The sequence below is a fragment of the Miniopterus natalensis genome, chromosome 2 (assembly GCF_054644295.1).
Source record: "Miniopterus natalensis isolate mMinNat1 chromosome 2, mMinNat1.hap1, whole genome shotgun sequence".
NCBI lineage: Eukaryota > Metazoa > Chordata > Mammalia > Chiroptera > Miniopteridae > Miniopterus > Miniopterus natalensis.
In genome coordinates this window covers 182,012,778-182,035,702 of record NC_142082.1, presented here as the reverse complement: position 1 = coordinate 182,035,702, position 22,925 = coordinate 182,012,778, and the positions used below count along the sequence as shown (strand labels likewise).

At 36.7% G+C, this 22,925-nt stretch overlaps 1 protein-coding gene across 1 annotated transcript in view; it reads left to right on the top strand.

Annotated features, from left to right (window-relative positions):
- The window catches only part of MRTFA (myocardin related transcription factor A), a 150,537-nt gene that overhangs the window by 33,524 nt on the left and 94,088 nt on the right, over positions 1-22,925 (top strand). Inside the window, exon 3 of the mRNA XM_016205306.2 lies at positions 20,513-20,774. The gene's annotated coding sequence lies outside the window, so the exon portion shown is untranslated. The remainder of the gene's footprint in view (positions 1-20,512; positions 20,775-22,925) is intronic.

Sequence of the window (22,925 nt, the reverse complement as noted above, 5' to 3'; positions counted from 1 at the left end):
TGGTCCTGTAAACTTTAACAGTATGTTCTTTTATTGAAATGTATAAAGTTCATTGATATTACAATTTTTCAAGTCTAGGTGGAAAATAAGCGAATATCACTATCTTGAACTATTTCAACCTTTATTATAGCCACTTAAATAGAATTATATATTGATATACATTATTTAATTTGTGTCTGCTAGAACATTCTTTTATGGAGAAAGAAAATACCTACATGAGTTGGTAGAAGTTTTTGTTTTTATTTTCTGGGCTTGCTACTGATTTAGCCAAAGGCAGAGAGGAGACTAGCAGGTCTGAAATTAGAGACACCTGTGCTGTTTTGGGAAGTTGAGACTCTTGACCCAGGGTTTGTTGAAGTTGGTGCAGGAAAGGTCAGAGTAGGTTAATATTTTCATAGCTTGAAACAAATGTGAATTGTGGTTGTTTATAGGTGCAGTTTTGCTTGATCTCTTTTGCTGTAAATGGGGTAAATAAAATATAGTACTGCTGTTTTGGGAAACTGCAGAAGTCCCTGAACCAATGCAAATTAATCTGTTTCAAAACTACCAAAAAATCCCCCATTTGAATGTTTTGACTGGCTGAGGGAATTGACTGTTGTCATCATGCTTGTAAAGAAGCTACCATACATTCTTTTAAAATAGGAAATTAAGTTGAAGTGTTTCTTCTCATTTTCCAGTTAAAGTTTCCAAATCTATTGTCTTTCTACTCTTAAGATAGTAAGCTTTTGTGGTTTTAGCAAGGTTTACAGAGTTACCCAGAGACACAATACTGTACTTTATTGGGCTGAAATGGAAACATTAATATTTCTTAATTCTATGAAAATTTTCATTTTATTTTCTTGTCTGTTGAATGAATTACTGTACTCTTCCTCTTGGCTTCTTTCTTTAAGATTTTTAAACTGATTTTTAGAGAGAGAGGAAGGGAGAGGGAGAGGGAGAGAGAAACATTGATGTGAGAGTAAAACATTGATTGGCTTCCTCCTGCAGGAACTAACAATTCTTGAATGCCTACTAAGGGTTAGGCATGGTCCTGTAAACTTTAACAGTATGTTCTTTTATTGAAATGTATAAAGTTCATTGATATTACAATTTTTCAAGTCTAGGTGGAAAATAAGCGAATATCAACCCACAACCTGAGCATGTGCCCTGACTGGGAATCAAGCTGGTGACCTCTTGGTGCATGGGACAACGCTCAACCAACTGTGCAGTACCAGCCAGGGCCAGGTGGCTGCTTTCTTTCTTTAGTCAGAGACACCCTACTGTAATTTTTCTGTCTTGCTTCAATGAACAGATAAATACAGGCCTACCTTGTTTTATTGCACTTTGCTTTATTGTGACTCACAGATGTTACATGTTTTACAAATTGAAGGCAAGACTCTCCACCGGCAAAAAGATTACAGCTTGCATTATTGTGATACTTGCTTAATTGTGGTGGTCTGGAATCCTTCCTACAATAATATCTCTGAGGGATGCGTATACCACTTTAAAAAAAACCCATTGATCCTAAGAAACCTGAAACACCAATCACAAAGAATTTATGCACCCCTGTGTTCATAGCAGTGCAATTTACAAAAGCTAAGATCGGGAAATAGCCCAAGTGCCCATCAGTAGATGAGTAGATGAAAAAGCTGTGGCACATTTATGCCATGGAATACTATGCAGCTGTAAAAAAGAAGGATCTTTTATCCTTTGGCATAGCATGGAGGGAACTAGAAAGTATTATACAAAGTGAAATAAGCCATTCGGAGAAAGTCAAGTACCACATGATCTCACTTATATGTGGACTATAATAAAATAAACTGATGAACAGAATGGATCCAGACATAAAAGCATGGAACAGACTGAGGGATCTCAGAGGGAAGGTGGGGAGGGGGGAAGGGGCAGGGAGAGATTAATCAAAGAACTTATGTTTATAAGCATAACCCATGGACACAGACACTGGTCTGGGGAAGACCTGGGGGTGAGGTGGATGCGGGGTAGAGGGGATCAATGGCGGTAAAAAGGGGACATCTGTAATATTTTGAACAATTAAAAAAATAATTAAAAAATAAAACCCCACAGCTTTACTGAGGTATAATTTATGTACTGCAAAATTTGCCTACTTGAAGTGTAAAGTTGTGACTTTTTAGTAAATTATGGAGTTTTATAACCATTACCACTCTCTAGTGTTACATTTTCAGCACCTTTAAAGATCGCTTGTAAGCACTTTTAAATTTCCTTTAATGTCATCCACAGATTTTAAGTTCTGCATCAAATTTAATCATCTTTCTACAAAACTCCCACCACTCTGCCTATTGCATGTCTTCTTTCCCCTTCCTTTTTTATAAGTTTCTTATTACAGGTCAAACATATCACTCCTTTGTTGTTTTTATTCCATTCTTTCACCACTTTTAAAAAAGTGCAACCTTTCTAGAAAAGAAGAGCTTTAGCTTTTATTCAAAGTTATGTGTTTCTTTTTTCTTGGAAGACTTTATTCTATAATGCCCCAGGCCTCTCAGTAAAAGCTTTTGCATTATGTTTGGTTTCCTGTTCACTTCATTTGTTACTTATTTTGAAAGGAAATCATATGTCTGGTTATTTATCTTTGTGTATACAGATTAGAAATCTGCTAATTTGAAGAATTCTGCTCTGTACAGATGCTTAGTAAATGAGGTAAATGATATTTTAGTACACCTGAGCTTTTAAAACTTTTATTGGTGTATGAGTTATCTATTTTAGCAAAACATATTATTCTAAAACTCAGCAGATTTAAAAACAACAATAAACATTGTCTCACACAGTTTCTGTGGCTCAGGAGTCTGAGGCGTCTTCGCTGAGTGAATCTGGCTCATGAGGCTGCATTCATAATGCCTGCTGGGGCTGTGGCCATCTGAAGGCTTGGCTGGGGCTGGAGGGCAGAGGGCCTCAGTTCCTCACTGGCTGTTGGCTAGAGGCCTCAGTTCCTTCCAGATGGACTTCTTCAGAGGACTGGTTGTTACAACATGATGTCCTTCTGTGTAGAACAACTGAGCTGAGAGAGTAAGGAGGATCGGCCACAATACCTTTTATGACCTCGACTCAGAAGTGACATATTGTTACTCTGCTGCATTCTGTGCCTTAGAAGAGAGTCACCAAGTTCAGTTCACACTCAAGCGGAGGGAAATTAATTTCTGCCTTTTAAAAAAGTATTATTGATTTTTAGAGACAGGAAGGGAGAAAGAGATCAGTTGCCTCCACATGTACCCCAACCAGGGATTGAACCTGCAACCTGTGTATGAGCCCTGACCGGGAATCAAACCTGCCACACCGGCCAGGGCCTTTTCTACCTTTTGAATGGAGGAGTATTAAAGAATTTGTGGGTATATTTAAAAACTATCACACTTGGTATTTGAATGACTTTATTTTTGCCTATAAGAGTCTTATAGCTGCTGGCTTCATCCGTTGTTCCTGGTAGCATTTTCATTTATTTTTCTTGAAACTTCTGGTCCTGAGAAGATTGTATTCTTTCCTTTCTTTCCCCTTTCCTCTTTGACTGTTGCTTCTCACTATCTTTGGTAAGCTTCTTGTCCTCTGCTTAGCTGTTTGTTGTGAATATTCCCTAGGGCTGTCTAGTCTCAAGTCTTAGCCTGTAGCTCTCATCACTCTTTGTACTCTTTGAGGATCTCTGCATCAAAACCTTTGATTTCAACCACTGCTTGTTTGCTGTTGATTGCTAAGTAATTTCTTCACCCCAGACCTCTAATAAGTCTAGCTAGACCTATCAATCCAGTTGTCTTCTGGACATCTCCATTTGGGTGTTTCATAGGTATCTTAAATTTAACATGTCCAAGCTTGACTTATTGACCTCTCCCTGCCTGGCCTCCTTCTGTATCTGGTGAGTGCAGCATAAATCACTTCTTCATTCATATTACTCATGTTAGAGACCTGGGAAACAGCTTAGACCCTTTCTGTTATCACCTCAGTTTAGGTCTATTTTTAAAAAACAGCTTTATTGAGATATAATTAAAATACTGTACAGTTCACCCTTTAAAATATACAATTTCATAGTTTTTAGTATATTCATAGAATTTTACACCAACACCAAAATAAATTTTAGAACATTTTTACCAGTCCTCAAAGAAACCCCATAGATATTAGCAGCTACTCCCCATTTACCCCTCCTCTAAGCCTATCCTCCCCCTCCCTTAATATAACCTAATTTCTGACTCAATAGACTTGCCTATTCTGTACATTTCATATCAATGTAATCATATAATATGTGTTCTTTTGTTACTGGCTTCTTTCTCTTAGCATGTTTCAAGGTTCATGGTTTTCAGGCTAGTTCTTTCCTACTTTTAAAATCCCCTCCTCCAGTCTTCCTATGTGTGCCTTGGAAGAACACAGCTCTTAGTGAGGGCTCTGGAGTTAGTCTGGATTTGAATCCTGGCTCAGCCACTTAACCACTAGGTAATCTGGAACAAGTTATTTACCTTTGCACTTCAGTATTCTCCTTTGTAACATAGGGAGGGGAATACCCTCACAAGCTTACTGCAAGTATTGAACAAGCATTTGCCACTGTTTCTGGTCATAAGTACTCAGTAAGTGCTACATATTCTTTTCAGTGTGATAAAACTTGTCACATATTATTCACTGACTTTTCCCTTAAATCTGTACAGTATATATAAATATATCAATATACCTATAGACTTTGTTCAAGGAAATAATCTTAGACATTTCTTTTGTAATTCTCTGTCCCATCCTTTTTTCATGAAACTTAGGGGAAATGTAGATTTACTTTTAACTTAGAATACTTGCAGAGTCCACATATTTTTATTTATTTATTTTAGAAAATTTGTACTTTAATAAGTATAAAGCATATAAACAATTAGGTAAGCTTTTGGAGAAGCTGACCAAGATACATAAATTAGATACAGGAGTCCATCTAAAAATTTTTTAACAGAATATTTATCGAAGTTGTTTAATGTATAGTTTCTCATTTGTCATTTTGGAAGTCCTTTATTGCAAAGACTATTCTTTTGTCTGATAACAAACAGCGCCACATTGTTGGTGATTATTCTGGACCTCCATGTTGGATAAATTTGACTTGAGACAAAAGTTCCCTTCTGTATATTTTTTCTTCAAAGTCTACATTTGCTGCATACCACTTTGAAAATAACATGCAGGGACTGCCTTGTGCTAGGAAAAAGATGGTAAATATTCTTTCTGCTTCTGACCAGATGATTTTAATGCTACCTGGAAATGGTTAAATTCAAGACACAGTCATGATCTAAGGTCACAATTCATTATGTGGCAATGGTTTGATCTAAGGAGTGTATCAGCTAAATTCTTCAGTGATTCTCAGTGAGAGTTACCATATTTCCACAAGATATTTGGGAAAGTATGGGGGCATTTTTGGTTGTTATAGTGACTGTGGGGGAGGGAGGAGATACAGGGACCAAGGATAATAGTCCAAAACAAAGAATTGCCCACCCAAAATGCCAATAGCGTTGCTGTTGAGAAACTGAGCTAATTGAACCTAAAGGCTGGCAAATTAGTAGATAATGTTTTATTTTTATCTCCATTATTTAAAAAAAAAGGTTATTGCTTAAGGCAGGAATTTTCCTGAAAGAATGTAATCTCTGAATTCTTCAAGGAGAATTAGGCTATGTTTTCTTATTTGGGAGAATAAGGTATTTTCCTTAAAATTCTGATAACATTGTCACTATGAACGTGTGTTAGTGCTGTTGAATTCCTGAAGTTAGTAGGAGTTGAATGGTTAGAATGATTTAGTGGTTAAAGAAAATTGGCATTATATTTCTTTAGTAATCTGTACATCTCCCTGGTTGGTAAAAGTAACAAAATTTGTTTCTGGCATTCTGGTGATTCCTGAATACTTCTTGTACTGTTCGTTCTTTTTTTTCTTTTTGAAGACCAAATGATGTATTCTTTTGGCAGATTAATAAGATTATATTTGGTATGTAATTAAACTTGTTGTAGCTTGTTTCTCTTGAGCCTAATGTAGGACTTTGACAAAGATTTTAGGGAACATACATATTCTCAACTTCCTAGGGCAGCCATTTTCAACCTTTTTCATCTTGTGGCACACATAAAATAATTACTAAAATTCTGTGACATACCAAAAATATATTTTTTGTCTCTCTGACCAAAAAATAGGTATAATTTTGATTCATTCACACCAGATGGCTTTTGTTGTATTGGCTGTTTTCATTTTTTATTTGACAATCTAAGGGAAAAGAGGTCAGTGCTCCTGACTAAGTAGGTATTGCAGAATTTAAAAATTCTTGTAGCACACTGGTTGAAAATCACTGTCCTAGGCAGTGTTTCTCAAACTGTCTTGCTGTGACCCATAATTGGAGACATATATTAGGACCCATAAGTATGCAGATATCTGAAACAAAAGTTTCATGAAATTATACTTACCCTTACTACAAATGTGGTATGATCTATCTGCTTTACTACTGCCTTTGGCTAAACCACCTTCATCTCTCTCAAACTTCTCCGATAGCCTCCTAATTGCACTTCCTCCCCCCCCCTCCCCCCCGCCCTGTTCTCTTCTCCTTTCTAGTATCTGAATGCTGATTTAAAAATGTTTTTTGGCCCTGACTATGTGGCTCAGTTGGATGGAATGTCGTCCGGTGCATGGAAAGGTGGCAGGTTTGATTTCCAGTTAGAGTGCATACAAGAGGCAATTAATCGATGTTTCTCTATCCCTTCCTCTCTCTAAAATCAATTTTAAAAAATGTTTTTTGGGTTATAATATCTCAGTGACTATTGCTTTTTGTTCTAAATCTAGCCTTTGTGATTTTTAGAAAGCTTATATAATGTTTTAATAAAATTTAATTAAAAGTTAAAGTAGTAATCATTGACCTCAGATATCTAGAATAAGTTACACCTTGGAGCCCTCTTTCCTGTAGCATTGAGACCTAAATAGAGCCTTCTCATCCTTGTTTTCTTGTTTGTCATATGTATTTGTGAAATCATATGTATTTGTCTTTGTCTGTCTTATTTCACTTAGCATAATGCATTCAAGGCCCATTCATGTCGCAAATGGCAGGAGTTCATTCACAAGAGTATACACACATATCTACACACACATACATACACATATACATATATATCACATTTTCTTTATCTATGCATCCACCGATGGGTACTTGGGCGTTTCCACGTCTTGGCTATTGCAAATAGTGCTTCGATGAACATGGGTTACATATATCTTTTCGAGTTAGTGTTTTTATTTTCTTTGGATAAATACCCAGAACTGGAATTGCTGGATCATATGGTAGTTCTATTTTTAATTCTTTGAGGAACTTTCATAATGTTTTCCATAGTGGCTGTACCAATTTACATTGCCACCAACATTACTGGGGGCTTTTGGGTTCCCTTTTCTCCAAATCCTCAATAACATTTGTTATTTATTGTCTTTTGTTTGTTAATCCTCACAAGAGGATATTTTCTCCATTAATTTTTAGAGAGAGTGGAAGGGAGGGGGGAGAGAGGAAGAGAGAGAGACAGATATCAATGTGAGAGAGACACATTGATTGGTTGCCTCCTGCACATAACCGGACTGGGGCTGGGGATCGAACCTGAAACCTTGGTGTATCAGGAGTATGCTCTAACCAACTGAGCTACCTGACCAGGGTGGCATGCTTACGCCCTTTATCTGTACTTTCTAGAAGTTGTATCTATTACTTGTGCTTATAGCCCATTGACCAGAATGTTGTCATATGATTATACCTAGTTTCAAGGGAGTCTGGGAATTGTAGTCATCTGGATTGCCATTTGCCAGTTATTTATTTTTTAACTTAATTTAATTTAATTTAATTAATTAATTTTATTTTATTATTTTATTTTATTTCTAGGACAGAAGAGGAGAATGGATTAGGGAATATAATTAGGATTTTTTAATTTTTATTTTTTTACTATAGTCCACTCCTTTGGGTGTTCTGATATACACGCCTACCCCTCTCTACACACATAACATGTTCACCTTATCCCAAGAGAGTCTACTCTGATGTTTCATTTAGTTACTGCATTCAGCTCAAAGTCCAGGGTGTCTGAGTCATATGCAGTCTTCTCTGTCAGGGTGGTTCGGGCCTGCAAAACTAAAATACTAGGTAACTGCTCCCAAGCAATTAGAGTACAGTAGATTTAATAGTAATAGGATGATAGCAATTAAAAATTACCATTCAGAAAAGGAAAGAATTGGTAACATATAAAAGTCACTAGTTTGCTGGTTTGTATCGATTATTAAATGCTGCTGTGTAGGAAATTTGAAGATTTTCTGTCCTGATAGAATAAATTTCTGGACTAAGCATTTTTTCTAAGGCCTGATGATTCTGGTCTTTTACTTGCTCTACCGCACCTTAACTTAATTGCAATTAAAGTGACGCTACCTGAAACAATTGGCCTGTGCAAGGCGATCCTAAATACCCTCCCTCCCCCTTTTGTTTTGGCAATTGGGTTCATAGCCTTTATATGGCAGAGCTCTAGTTTTATCTCCTTTTGGCAGCCACTGCTTGCTTTTTTTTTTTTAATGTGTTTTTATTGATTTCAGAGAAAGGAAGGGAGAAGGAGAGAGAGAGAGAAACATCAATGATGAGTCGTCATTGACCGGCTGCCTCCTGTGCCCCCGACTGGGGATGGAGCCCGCAGCCCGGGTATGTGCCCTGACTGGGAATCGAACCGCGATCTCCTAGATCCTAGGTTGACGCTCAACCACTGAGCTACGCTGGCCGGGCAGCCACTGCTTTTAACTGCACCACTTTGGTGTGCAGAATGGTTTACTTTTTCTATTTGATAAGACTCCAAAGTAAAAGGCTTTTAGTCAGCTTAGATTCCAGGCCACAGGAAAGAGTACCCCTTCCTTAGCAAAGGTGTTATTCCTTTATATCTCTGCTCTAGCCTGAGTTTTGCCTCTCTGATACAATTTTGTTGACAGTTCCAAGAAGCAGCCAACACATGCAGCATTCTGAATCTTTCCTACTATTTCCCTTAAAGCCATAGCATCCTGCTATAATCAGGCAGGGGTTTAACCAGGTGTTTTGCCCAGCTGCATAACAGTGATTGCCTTTTCAGCCTTCAGTGTCTCATGCTCACCACCTACACATTATTAAGCCAATGCCACATATATTATTCTGTTTCTCATGAAGCATCTACTCCTGGCACCAAGTTCTGTATTAGGATTATGTCCAACCATTTGTGACCAAAAAAGTAAAATATTAGTGACTGTAAACATGATATAAGTTTATTTTTCTCTTACATAAAAGAAGTCCAGAGATGAGTAACCCAAGGCTGGCATGGTGCTCCACAATACAGGGAATTCCCAGTTTCTTTCTATTTTTGTTACCCTGTCATTCTCAATGTGCGGCCTTTTCCTTGTAGTCTAAGATAGCTGTTTGCCCTCCAGCACCTCATCCACATTCCAGCCAGCGGGAAGGAGGAAAGTCCAAAGAATGATGTACCCAGTTCCTTTAAGGACAGTTTTTGGAAATCACACTTAATACTTTTATTCATACCCCATTGGCTTGAATTACGTGGCCACACCTAACTGCAGGAGAGGCTGGGAGATGCGGCCCTCATTCTGGCAGGCACTTAGCTAAAGCTCAGGTGTTCTGTTACTAAGGAAGAAGTGGAAAGTGGATGTTGGGCAACAACCTCCAGTACCTGCTGCAGTGAGCCAGATGAAGTTCTTTTACTTCCTGCTTATTGGTAGTCTGTAATATTTAAAAATGTTCATTTATTCTCTTTTCATGCTGTCTAAGACTTTTGAGTGATTACATTTAGATGCTTTCCCCTTTTTTTAGACATGGATCATGAGTGTTTTTCCTTTCTCCTTGATTAATTCAGGACCTTTCCATTTTATCATATGCCACCAAGGTATTTGAAAGTTTTCATGTTGGTACGTATTTACCTTTTCTTTTTTGCTCTTTGTATTATGCTTGTTGCCTACACAGATGCCTTCAAAAGCTATTGCACTGACTGCGGAGTGCTGCTATAATGTGTCTTAGCATTTTTTAAGTTCTACAATAATTGCGCTTAGATGTAGTTGTAATGTGGAAACTCCTGCAGTGCTTTGAGAACACTTTGTTGTGTTATTCGTCTTTTTGGGAAATGGATTTCTTTGCTTCCACTCCCTCTTCCCTTTTTATTCTAAAGCTTTAAATATAATTGTAATGAAGTTAAAGTTGTATTTACTAATGTCTGTTGCATTTTACTTCATCAGAAAGTCTCAGCACTTTTTTTTAGAAATATTAATTGGCTGAGAGTAATACTATTTGAAACAAAAGGCTGTGAGAAGGGAAGAGTGAGCCATGACTTAGAAGCTATTTTTATTTAAGTTGCTGAGATTCATTGTTTCCAGAGGTTCTATGTTGATTGGAGCCTTTAATGACAAATGACAATAAGAACACTGAAAATGCATTTTAAAACAGACTCTATACCTGTATACTGTGAAGGTAAATGTGAAGAGCCAGTGCTTTTTTATGGTAACTGACCTTGCCAGAGTAGATTGTTTTAATTAATAAGTTAGCTTTTGTAATTAAAGTGTAATCAGAAAAATAATTGAGTATGATGGTGATATACCCGGGTATTTCAGCTCTAATGCTACAGTGCTGTCATAGGTGTGTATGTTGCCCTGAGGGTCCCCTATTGTCGCACTTGCAGGTGCCTGGCCTCTTCTGTCTTGAATGTACATTTTCTCTAGGTGTGGGTTGTTGTATTTGGGTGTTCTACAAAATTGCAGCAGTTTCTGGATTTCTTTTTCTTTTTTTATGGCAAGATATTTCATTCCCAGTGTTTTAAAATATTTGATCAAGAATTAGGAAAATACTCATGGCTCCTTTTATTAAAACGGAGCAGCATTTCAAGATATGGAAAGAGGGCTCACTGGGAAACCTAAAGATATGAGGCTCTGCTACCAGAAAACAGGGCTTTTCTTCAAATGCTTCATTGTTGTGTGGAAACAAAGCACAATACTGTAAATGTCTTCCCTTTTTCCTAACTGCATCCTAAGTGAGGTTTGTCTCAACAAGTTTTTCATTCCAAAGTTAGTATGTTCAAGAAATTTCATATTATTCGTACCCGAACAGGATCACTATGGCAGATTTCTGTACTGTGGCTTGTCAACATTTCAGGGTGTCCTCGCTTATTGAAGTATAAGGTTTTGGTGTAAGAGTGGAAGTGACAGAAGAACTGAAAATTGTCTCATGACAGATTACATAATTTTGTAGGTAAATACACAAAATATGGTTAGATCATATTTAAATTTATTTAATTTTTTTTATACATAGTGTGTGGACTTCTAAATATCCATCATCCTTTCTCTTAGAGAAGAAATCTCTAAAAGACAGATAGAATTCCACATTTAAAAATTGGAATGCGTTTGAACACCATAGAAGAGGGATTAGAAATCATAAGGAAAGCATGTCTGTAATGTTTGTGGGTATGAATATATTCAAGGAATGTAACCAAGTTATCTTGTCGAAATAATGCTTTATATTTCAAGTAGCCTTTTCTTGGGGAGGGGGTGGTTTGGGGTGAAGGGATTAAGGCACATTGTCAAATTTCTGTTAAATGTTTCCAACAAAATACCACCTCGTAGTTAAACTCTGTACTTTTTAGAGTAATTTTTCATAAGATCCTTTAAGATAGTAACAATACATTTTTATTCAAAGTGACTTACTCAAGGTTATATTACCAAACTCAGTTATATGATGTATCGAGAACTGGGTCACATGGGTCATCATAACTTTTCCCAAAACAACATTATTGCAGTTGTTACTAGGGCCAGGCAGAATGGTAAATTATACCAAACTCAAAGTCAGGCTGAAGACTGAGGTGAACAAGTTCCACTACAGTCTGTTCTCTCCACAGCTGCCAAAGTGATCTTTTAAAAAACATACGTCAGATCATATCACTCCATTGCTTAAAACCTCTCAGTGGAATCCAGTTTTTCATAGAATATACTTCTCCCCTCCTGCTCTGTTCTCTGGCTGTGTTGGTGTTTCAGTTCCTTGAAGATGCCAATCTCATTCCCACCTCATGGCCCTTGAACCTGCACATGCTATTTCCTCTGCATGACTGGCTGCTTCTTATCAAATTCTGGTAGTCAGATTATGTAGTGGTTAGGGGCATGGATTCTAATCATACTTCTGATTACCCACATTCAAGTTATTTAACCTCGCAGTGCCTTTGTTTCCTCAACTGTAAAAAAAAATTGGGTAATACAAGGTGGGACAAAAGTAGGGTTAAGTTGTTCATAGAGAAAATAATACAGTAATGAATAAATAATAATACAAGAATAAACTTTTGCATACTCACAACTGTAAACCTACTTTTGCCCCACCTGTATAAGTATATATCTCTTTAGTGTTATAAAGATTGAATACATACATATGACGTGCCTCACCTTACAGGAAGTGTTCATTTAGTATTGGCTATTATTCAAGCCTCAGCTCAGATATCACCTCCTTAATGAGACCTTTCTTGACCATTTAATCTAAATTAGTCAAACTGCCCTCTATACTGCCCCCATACTGCCATAATATTTAGTTATATGAAATTATGCTACTGTATATTTATTTACTTTTATTTATATGTCTCTCTCCCTATAATGTAAGCTTCATGAAAGCAGGGATATTTTCTGTCTGTTGTACTCCCAGTGCCTAGAACAGTGCCTGATCAATATATATTTGTTGAGTGAATTAATGGAAGTCAGGTCCACCCCAGAAGATCTTAGGTGACATAAGACTAAAAGGCAATTTGTCAGTTAAGAGATGTTCCCCTGTGTACCCAACACCATTAGGTTATGGTGTGCTGCAAGAATTTTTAAAACGTGAAGTACCTGACTGTTTTAGTCAGGGGCACTGACCTTTTTTCCTTCGGATTGTCAAAAAAAAAATGACAACAGCCAACACAACAATAGCCATCTGGTGTGAATGAATCAAAATTATACCTATTTGTCAGATCAGAGAAATATTTTTTTTGGTGTGCTGCAGAATTTTAGTAATTAGTTTATGTGTACCATGAGATGGAGATGGTTGAAAACCGCTATTCTAAGCTATGGATATCTGGCAGGGACTTGTCAGGAAGGTGTAGAAGTAATCAGTGGAGAAGGAGATGAGCCTAGGGATAATATACATATTTTACTTTTTTTCTGTTTTTATTTATTTCGGCTGCTTCCAGCTGTTAAGTTCATGTCCTTTTATATAAGCCCTTGAGCTTACTTGTGTCTTTAAGTTTGGGGACAGCTGGTTGCCCCTCAGCATTATAAAGTTACAGCTTTATTGAGCTTCTAAAATAGTGTGAGTAGAAAGTACTGATATGAAATTAGATACTCAGCTGTATATGATAATTTTAGGAGTCAGAGGGATGGTCTAAGACCCAGAGTAGGCAATCTGAGACTGGGAATTCCTGAGTTATCAACAGGCAGGTTTCATAGCAGCTTTTCTTTCCCTTATATCAGTACCTCTGCCGCTTTCTCTTACTCTTCCATCTTTTTTCTGTTCTCTTCCTATTCGTGTATTCTTTTTTTGTTTCTGTCATGGTACCTTCATTTCCATGTTTTCCTTCTCATGTACCTAATGAAAACTCAAATGATATTAGGGAAATGATTTGGCTTTGGCTCCTGGATCCAACATCCAAAATCAAATTTATCATCTCCTCAGATAAAATTCCTTCTCCTTTTTTCCCATTTCTATTAGCAGAATCATCATTCTGACATTCGCTCTAGGTATCATCTTTGACACCTCCCTGCCCATTACCTCCACAACCAAACACAAACCCATCCCACCACATACAAATTCTGTTTCATTCATTTAACAAAAATTTGAGTTCCTGCTCTGTGCCAGGTGTAATTCTACATTGTGTGGCAATTCCCTTTCTGCATTTACTACGCAAATTCAGGATCTCAACACATTGTACTTTGCCTGTTGAAGTAGCTTTGTAACTTTCCCCCAACCTCATATTCCTTTTTTTTTCAATCCAGTGTTGTATTGACTCCACTGCTAGATTAATTTTCTAAAACATGGTTTGATCATGTCACTCTCTGCTTTCTAGAGCTAAACTCAGGTTGCCATTCCAGGCACATCTCATGTAACTTGTACTTGAACCATGTCATCTGCCAAACTGGATTGCCCTTTTAGAATATTCTCCACACTTTCTCACATCCATGTTTTTGTTTGTGATGTTCTGTCTCCTGGAAGAATATAAGCTTCCTGAAGACAGGAATTTTGTCTTATTTACTGTATTATCCTCAGCACCCAGAACAGTATCTGGCATGTAGTAGCTTCTTAATAGATATTTATTGAAAGAATGAATGAAAAATAAATGAATCCTGCCAATCCTATTCATTTTTTATGACTGTTCTCAAATATTAATGTTGCCTATCTCAGGAAGCTTTTTCTGATCTGTGTATTTCTGTTTATACATAAATATCTACATGTGATAGAACCATCTTCCTTCTCTTTTTCTGAATTGATGCTGACTTTGATTGTATATATGCTGTGGTTGCCGTGAGGGTAATATAGTCAGTAAACGAACAGATATTTATTGAGTTCCTATTCTGTATCAAGTATTGTATTTAGGTACTTGAGTCAAAAAAGACAATAGAACAGAATTCCTTTTCTCAGTGAACTTACCGTCTAGTGGAAGATTAATTTGTTAAAATAGAGGTAAAAGTAAGCAGTGATAGAAGCAAGGTAAAAACTACCAGCCCTCTTAAAGTCTATACCTGGAACTGGCACAGCATCACTTTCACTGTACTCCATTGGTCAAGGCAATGACAGGCCAACTCAGACTCAGGGGAGGGGAAATAAACCTCACCTATCAAAGGGAGAAGTGTTAGTGAATTTGTAGCTATCTTTAATCTGCCATACCACTCTTCCATGTGCTTTCCATTGTTTTGAGGTCAATGTTGTATTTTTCTGTCATTCTTGGTTTTGGGTGATTTCTAAGATGAAGAGAGAGGCCTTTTCTTTGCCATTTCTTGAAGTCTGAGTAGTTTTTAAGATATCTGAAGATGATGAGGGTGGTAATGATGGAGATAAGGGCAGCTAGTTAGCCAAGACTTGATATTTTCCTCACCTTCTACTGTAGGACCTAGAGCAGTACCTAGTACATATGTATATAGTAAGCTCTCAGAAAGTACTTGTTCTCGAATTCCTTCATGTCTAATTTTATATATATGTCTGCTTAGACAGGATGAGTTTTAAATATTTTGGTTTATTTACTATGCTGAAGATAAATTGAGGAAAATAAAACTAAAAAAATCTGTCCAGCTAAAAAAAGTTCATTAATTGATTAACAACTCTTTTTATACACACTTTTTTCCCCCCCAGAAGAATCATATAATTTGGTTGCATGAAACTAACTCTTCGTCATGGGTCATCATAAAGAATCTTGCTAGTATATACTTTTTTAGAGTTATCAGCTGTCTGCCTGAGCCCTTCCATTTCCCTAACACAGTTTGTGCTGTTGCTTCTAGTGCATATGTACTCAGCACCAGCAGAAGGCTCGCAGCCCCAAAAAGGGGTGGGGTGGAGAAAAGATGAGGCGGAATCAAACAAGCAAGAGAGGGAAGCAGATGGGTTGTGGGAGATGACCCTGCCCCCATGTCATTTTTGTTCTGGCTGCTACTGATCATACATGAATCAGCAGCCAAGAAACGAGTTGGTGATCCTATGATAAAAAAGAAAGTTTGATCTTGACTCAGTAGAATTATAAATTTATAACTAAAACATGATGCAGATTTTTTTTCTTTTGGTTATTTTAATTACTTTTCCTTTGAAACATTTCAGAAAGTATTTTGTTTCAGATAAAACCTTTTAATTTTTCTAAATAATATGATACCTAGATCCAGAGATAAATATTACTCTTTTAGGTTTTCTTGTTCATGCAAGTTTTTATGGTAAGTAAAATTTTAGTAGTAGTCAGGAATTGGTAGAGGAATCTTGATACATGATGGCTATACCTCACATTTTTGGATCTTGTCTCTAGGTGTCAGAGTTTACTAGGACTTTCTCCTGTGGGTTAAAATGAGTAGAAAGTAGTGTGTTTTTGCTAGAGAAATCAGTCTTTCCAGTGTATATGTTTCATGCTAAATATTCTCTCTTTTGTCAGTGCTTATACTTGACTTTTGTTTGGCCCATTTTCTAAGGTCAAGATAAAGGAGACCTTCCTTTATGTCTCAAGTCTTCACTTTGTTCTATGGAAGTATCCTATTTTTTTACAAAAAAATTATAAGAATGTTATCAAACATACACCAGTGTAGACAGAATAATAGTATAATGAATCTTTTATACCCAGTACTCAGCCTCAACATTTATCAACATTTTGCCGCTCTTTTTTCATCTCCCCTCACCCCCAATTTTTATGGAAGAATTTTATTGTAATACAGTTTAATATTAGCATTTTTAAAGGATATATCCTGAAACTTTTGAAATCTGTAAATTAACAAGTACCACCATAGCATATAATTTACCCAATAAAAACGTGGTAAAGTATATATATAAATTTTTAAGTGACCTCTTCAAGCCCTTAATGATCCTATAAATATGAAACTCAATTTGTTATTAAGCTATTAAAATAAATTCTGAATGAAACACTCACTAAAAGAGTTTTTCAAATTGCTTTTTCTTTCATTCCAGGCAGTGGCAGGTACAATCATGATCCAGGTTACTACAGAATTTGACACTCTTTTCTTCAATCTACTAAAAATATATGTGTTCTAAGAAACATTACTTTTAAACTTCTTCATTTTCTCTTTATGTCTAGCTCTAGGCTTGTGTTGACTTTCTTTTGGGAGCCATTTTCCACAGTTTCTTTAAAAAAATCATTTTCTAGAATACTGTTTACATGCAGTAAGTGTATACCAGGATTATAGACTCCTGCAGTTTAACCTCATGCTTTATTAGAAAAATCATGACATCATGTGATGTATCTTTATTGTCTCTTCGGGAGTAGTAACACATGTGGATGTCAGATCTCTCAATCTCAGCAATAGTAATAATAATCAGATTCAAAGGAGGAGGAAAGTATGTTCTGAATTAGTGAAAAGTAAAGAATATTTTAAAGAATAGATAATTTATTCTTTCAAGTTCGATGAGTAATGTGGGTTAGCTTAATAAATTTTTTTAAGAAGGAATCTTGCCAGGTCATTTTAAAATTATTGTGGTAAAAAACACACACGTTAAATTTACCATCTCAACCATTTTTAAGTATCCAGCTCTGTAGTGTTAAGCATATTCACATTGTTGTACAACAGATTTCTAGAACTTTTTCATCTTGCAAAACTGAAATTCTGTACACAGTAAACACTATTTCCAGGCCATTTTTAATGAAAAATAACTCATTTGAAATGAGAAATATTCATTTACATGTTAACATTGAATGTGTTAGTCTCTTTTGTAATCATGTAAAGAATGAATTATGAGGCAGTATTTTAATTTTTCTCTTAATCTGGTAGATGCTATAAAATTACTGGTACTTTTTTATTTGACAGCCCCCCTTCAGTAGCACAAAGGTTTACTTAATTTCAGACTAAATTATAGTACCACAGATACCAGTTAATTCAATAATGGGGTTTTGCTGTTTGGATAAGAACTTTTTATGAAACTATGATTCTAGCTCAACAATTTAATTTAGCATACTTGAATGAGGTTTGCTGGTTCCTTTCCTTTCCTTTTGCAGACATTATTGTGTTTCTGTATCTTTCATGCAGTATCCTAAATCCTTCCGATTTTCCTCAAGATTTGCCTGTCTTGGGTCCCAGATTATCTTCATGTATTTTTCATTTGCTTCTGTCTTTGTTCGGACAAGTACTTACTGAGTTCCAGTTAATGTGCAGTTGTTACTATCTCAGTTAAATTTCTCAGTTTTCTAATGAGAGGAATGACTCTCATAATCCATGACTGAATAACTTTCCCTCCCATATTTATTGAGATATAATTGACATACAGCAGTGTGTAAGTATAAGGCATATGGCATAATGACTTAACATACATATATTGTGAAATTATTACCACAGTAAGTTTAGTAACATCCATCATCTCATACAGATACAAAAGGAGAAAAAAGAATACAACTTTTTTATCTTGTGATGAGAACTCTTAGGATTTACTCTGTTAATACCTTTCAGATAGAGCATACAGCCTGATGTGTTGTACATTACATCCCCAGGTCTTATTTATTTTATAAAGTGGAAGCGTGTACCTTTTGACCACCTTCATCCAGTTTTCCCACTCCCCTCCTCTCGTACCCACAAATCTGATCTCTTTCTTTTGAGTTTGGGTTTCTTTTAGGGAAGCATTTTTTGTTTTTAGATTCTACATATAAGTGAGATAATACAGTATTTGTCTTTCTCTGTCAGACTTACTTCATTTAGCATAATGACCTCAAGGTCCATCCATGTAGTCGCAAATATCTGGATTTCCTTTCTTTTAATGGCTGGATAATATTCCATTGAATATTAACAACTGTTTATTGAAAACCTATTACTGTATGTGAAACCACCTTTTCTAGGTCTTAGGTCTGAGGTCTGAAGTTTTGATACTATCCTTCTGCAACTCACTTAAGAGTTTTGGTGTGTTTTTTTTTTTAAACAAACATCTTAGTACTGTCATTTACATGCACATATGTGTGGTCACATACGAATCAGCATGGGGAGGGTATTTAGGACTACTGTCCTAAGGAGGTCAGATCTCAAGGGATCTTCGAATATCATAAAATTGACTCTTTTTAGTTTTAAAAGGCTGCTGCTAAGGAAAGCAGACATGCTCTTTCAGGGTCAGTGGCAAAGAATACTGAGCCAGATGGATTAATCATGCATAACAATTATTTTTTTCCCAGTACACACACAGACATGGCTTAAATGATGGCAAGTCATAGGTAAGATGGAAAAAAATTCTTTGAAGGTTTAGAGTCTAGATTTTCTTAGTAGACATTTATTGTTTTTTAATTCCTAAAATGGTTCAAACCCTTAAAAAAAATCCTTTTCCCAGTGTTTGCCCATACTACCTCTTAGAATATTGAGTTCCTAAAATTTTTGCTTTTGAACTTGCCTCACCTAAGTCTTCTTCCAGCCTTTTTTGAGCAGAGAGTCATTATTATTATCTTTATTCTTTTTAATGCCACTTCCTCCCACCTGAGTCGCTCTTCTCTGGACCTTTCCCCCAGTCCATGTTCTGTTTTGTGAGGTATAGCAGCCAGAACTGCACTCGTGTTTGGACACATTCTAGCCTTACCTGAAAGTGGAATATGACGGTCTTCTTTTTCACGGCCCTTCTTCATTTCATGGCTTCCCAGTATCTTGCTGGTTTCTTCACCAGAAGCAGATTAGACTGAAGTCCTCATTAAGTTTGCAGGGAGCTGACTGCTAGACCCCCCTTTCTAAAGAACTATAGCCTTTTCATTATAAAAGCAATATACATTTTATTACAAAAGCATTATAAAAGCACATAGTGTTTAAGAGAAAATTTGGAAACTAAAATAAAAAGAAAAAAATTTTCATGATCCAATCAAACCTGTTTTGAGTTTTGATATACTTCCTTATAGTCGTTTTAATCTGTATAATATTTTTATATATGAGAATGCATTTTATCTTTTCTTTAACTTTAGATAAATATTTTCCACATTTTAAATGCTTTATAAAAATGATTCTTAACTGCATAGGATTTGGTGAATAAATATATTCTTAATTCACTTATTGTTGAAAATACTTTCATATTGTAGATACTCTTTGTCATTTTTAAAGATCTTGTCCTTTCCCATGTTGCCAGGTGTTTTGTTTGTAATATTCTGTTCCTGTATACTATGATTAAATATTCATCAAACATGATTAAATGTCATCAAACAGACATCTCTATATTTCTATTTTTTTATGGAATCTAATGGCTTAGGAATTATTATTATTATTTAAAAATATATCTTTATTGATTTCAGAGAGAGGAAAGGAGAGGGAGAGAGACAGAAACATCAATGATGAGAGAGTCACTGATCGAGCCCACAACCCGGGCATGTGCCCTGACCAGGAATTGAACCCCCATCGCCTGGATCCTAGGTCGATGCTCAACCTCTGAGCCACACCCGGCCGGGAGGAATTGTTTTCTTAAAGAAATTTTCCCCACAAATTGTGTTGGTAAAATATGACACTTTCATACCTTGTGAATACTCATTTAAGTGTTATTTCTCAGGATACTTTCCCTTACTAGTTGGAAGGTAACACTGATCTCCGCTATATCTCCTTGGCCACTATTTCCTTTTATTTCATTGTATGTGTGTGCATGCTGCTTTTAGTTCAATTGTATGTTGCCCTCCTGAGTGATATAGTTGAGGACAGTATCAGACTTTCAATCTCATGCACTCTGTGAGCATAGTTAATATTAATTTAATAATGATGCTATCTTTACCAAAAGTTTTTAAAAATAATGGTAGTTTGCTAATAATAGAATTTATAATATTAGTATTCAGTTTATTTTCAGTAAAATAGTCTCTTTACGGTGACCTCTAATCTTTTGGCTTCTCCTTCCATTTCTAGGTTGCCATCACGAAAGCCAAAGTGGATTTCTCCAGTGTAGTGTGCCTGCCCCCTTCCGTCATTGCTGTGAATGGGCTGGACGGAGGAGGGGCTGGCGAAAATGATGATGAACCAGTGCTGGTTTCCCTGTCTGCGGCCCCCAGCCCCCAGAGTGAAGCTGTTGCCAATGAACTGCAGGAGCTTTCCTTGCAGCCCGAGCTGACCCTCAGCCTCCACCCTGGCAGGAATCCCAATTTGCCTCCACTTAGTGAGCGGAAGAATGGTGAGTAGACGTGGAATTACTGCGTTGCGATTTGAATCAGGGTCCAATAGAGATTCTTACTTTATTTTATGTGTCTTAAAAGTTTCTTATAATCTTACTGTTCCTGGTAAAACAGAAATAGTAAGTTTAGGTGATCATTGTGAACCCAACATCATCTTTCTGGGTTTATTATAATTGCTTTCTAATTTGTCTTCCTACTTTTCTGCTTCTCCTTCCCCACCCCTTCCATAAATTCATTGATTCAGGAAATATTTATTGAACATCACCGTATTATAAACTGTGCTAAAATTAGGGAGTGATTTGTGTTGAATCGTATGTGGCTGTAGTTCATTTTTGTTGTTTTATAATCAATCCATTTTATGAATATAATTTGTCCATTTTACTTTTTTAAAATTTATCTTTATTGTTGAAAGTATTACAGATGTCCCCCTTTTTGCCCCATTGATCCCCTCCACTCTGCACCCGCCCCACCTCCTCCAGGCCTTCAGCACACTATTGTCTGTGTCCATGGGTTATGCATGTATGCATATAAGTTCTCAGGTTAATCTCCCCACCAACCCACCCCCTCCTTCCCTCTGAGATTCATCAGTCTGTTCCATGTTTCTATGTCTCTGGATCTCTTTTGTTCATCGGTTTATTTTGTTCGTTAGATTCCACATATGAGGGAGATCATGTGATACTTGTCTTTGTCCATTTTACTTTTGATGGATATTTGGGTTGTTTTCATTTGGGACTATTATCAGTCATGGTCCTATGAAATTCTTGTACATGTCTTTTGGTATACTTGTTGGGATTTTTATTTGAAATATATCATCTATAGGTTAATGGGTAGAATACACATTTAAAATTTTTTTTAAATTTATTGAGTTTAGAGAGAGAGGAAAGGGGGGAGAGAGAGACAGAGAGAGAGAGAAACATCGATTTGTTATTCCATTTATTTCTGCATTTATTGGTGGTTTCTTGTATGTGCCCTGACCAGAGATCGAACCTGCAACCTTGGTGTATGGGGTATTCCCAGTTAGTTTTATCTCTCCAATTAAATAGGCTTCCTTTAATGTCTTTCCATAGAGTTTTATAATTTTCTCCATAAAGGTCATGCAAATATTTTACTAGGTCATTTTTGTGTGTGTGTGTAGACATTATAAGAGGCATGTTTTTATAAAATATTTTGGACTGTTTGGTGCTGGGGAATTGAAATACCAAATCTTTTCAAAACTCCTGTGGCTTTTCTACATCTATGCCATCTGCTTGGTATAGACCCCCCTACCCCTTTTCTTGCTCTTTTTTTTTTTTTTTTTTTAAATATATCTTTATTGATTTCAGAGAGAGGAAAGGAGGGGGAAAGAGAGAGATAGAAACATCAATGATGAGAAAGTCATTGATCGAGCCTGCAACCTAGGCATGTGCCCTGACCGGGAATCGAACCCCTGTCGCCTGGATCCTAGGTCAACGCTCAACCGCTGAGCCACGCCCGGCCGGGCTCTTGCTAACTCTTGTTTAGGCATTACTCTTTTGGAAAAGGAGTCATTGGTAGGGGTTTCTCTTTTGGTTTGCCCAGTTGCTCTTTATCATCTTACTTTATCACCCTGTATTATAATGGGAATTATCCACTCAGCAACATGAGTAACCCTTTTTTTTTTCAAATGTTTTTTATTGATTTTAGAGAGAGAGGAAGGGAGAGAAATAAAGAGATAGAAACATTGATGAGAGAGAGACATCGATCGGCTGCCTCCTACACGTCCCCTACTGGAGATCAAGCCCAAAACCCTGAGCTTGGGCCCTGACCAGGAATCGAACTGGGAACCTCTTGGTTCATGGGTCAGCGCTCAACCACTTAGCCACACCGGCCTGGCATGAGTGACGTTTTGAAAACTGAATCGGACATTGTTACACTCCTCTTAAAACCCTTTAGTGTCTTCCTATGAGGCTTATGATGAAGTTATGATTAGGTGCTGGTACCCTCTCTGACCTGATTTCTTATCTTTGTTCCCTAACTCCTCTATTCTGTTCCAGCCACACTGACTTTCTTGCTGTTTCTTGAACACATCTAGTATGCTCCTGTCCCAGGGTCTTTGTACTTGCTGTGCCTTTACCAAAGTTCCTGCACAAAGGTCATTTCCATAGAAAGGCCTTCCCTGCCTATTTTATAAA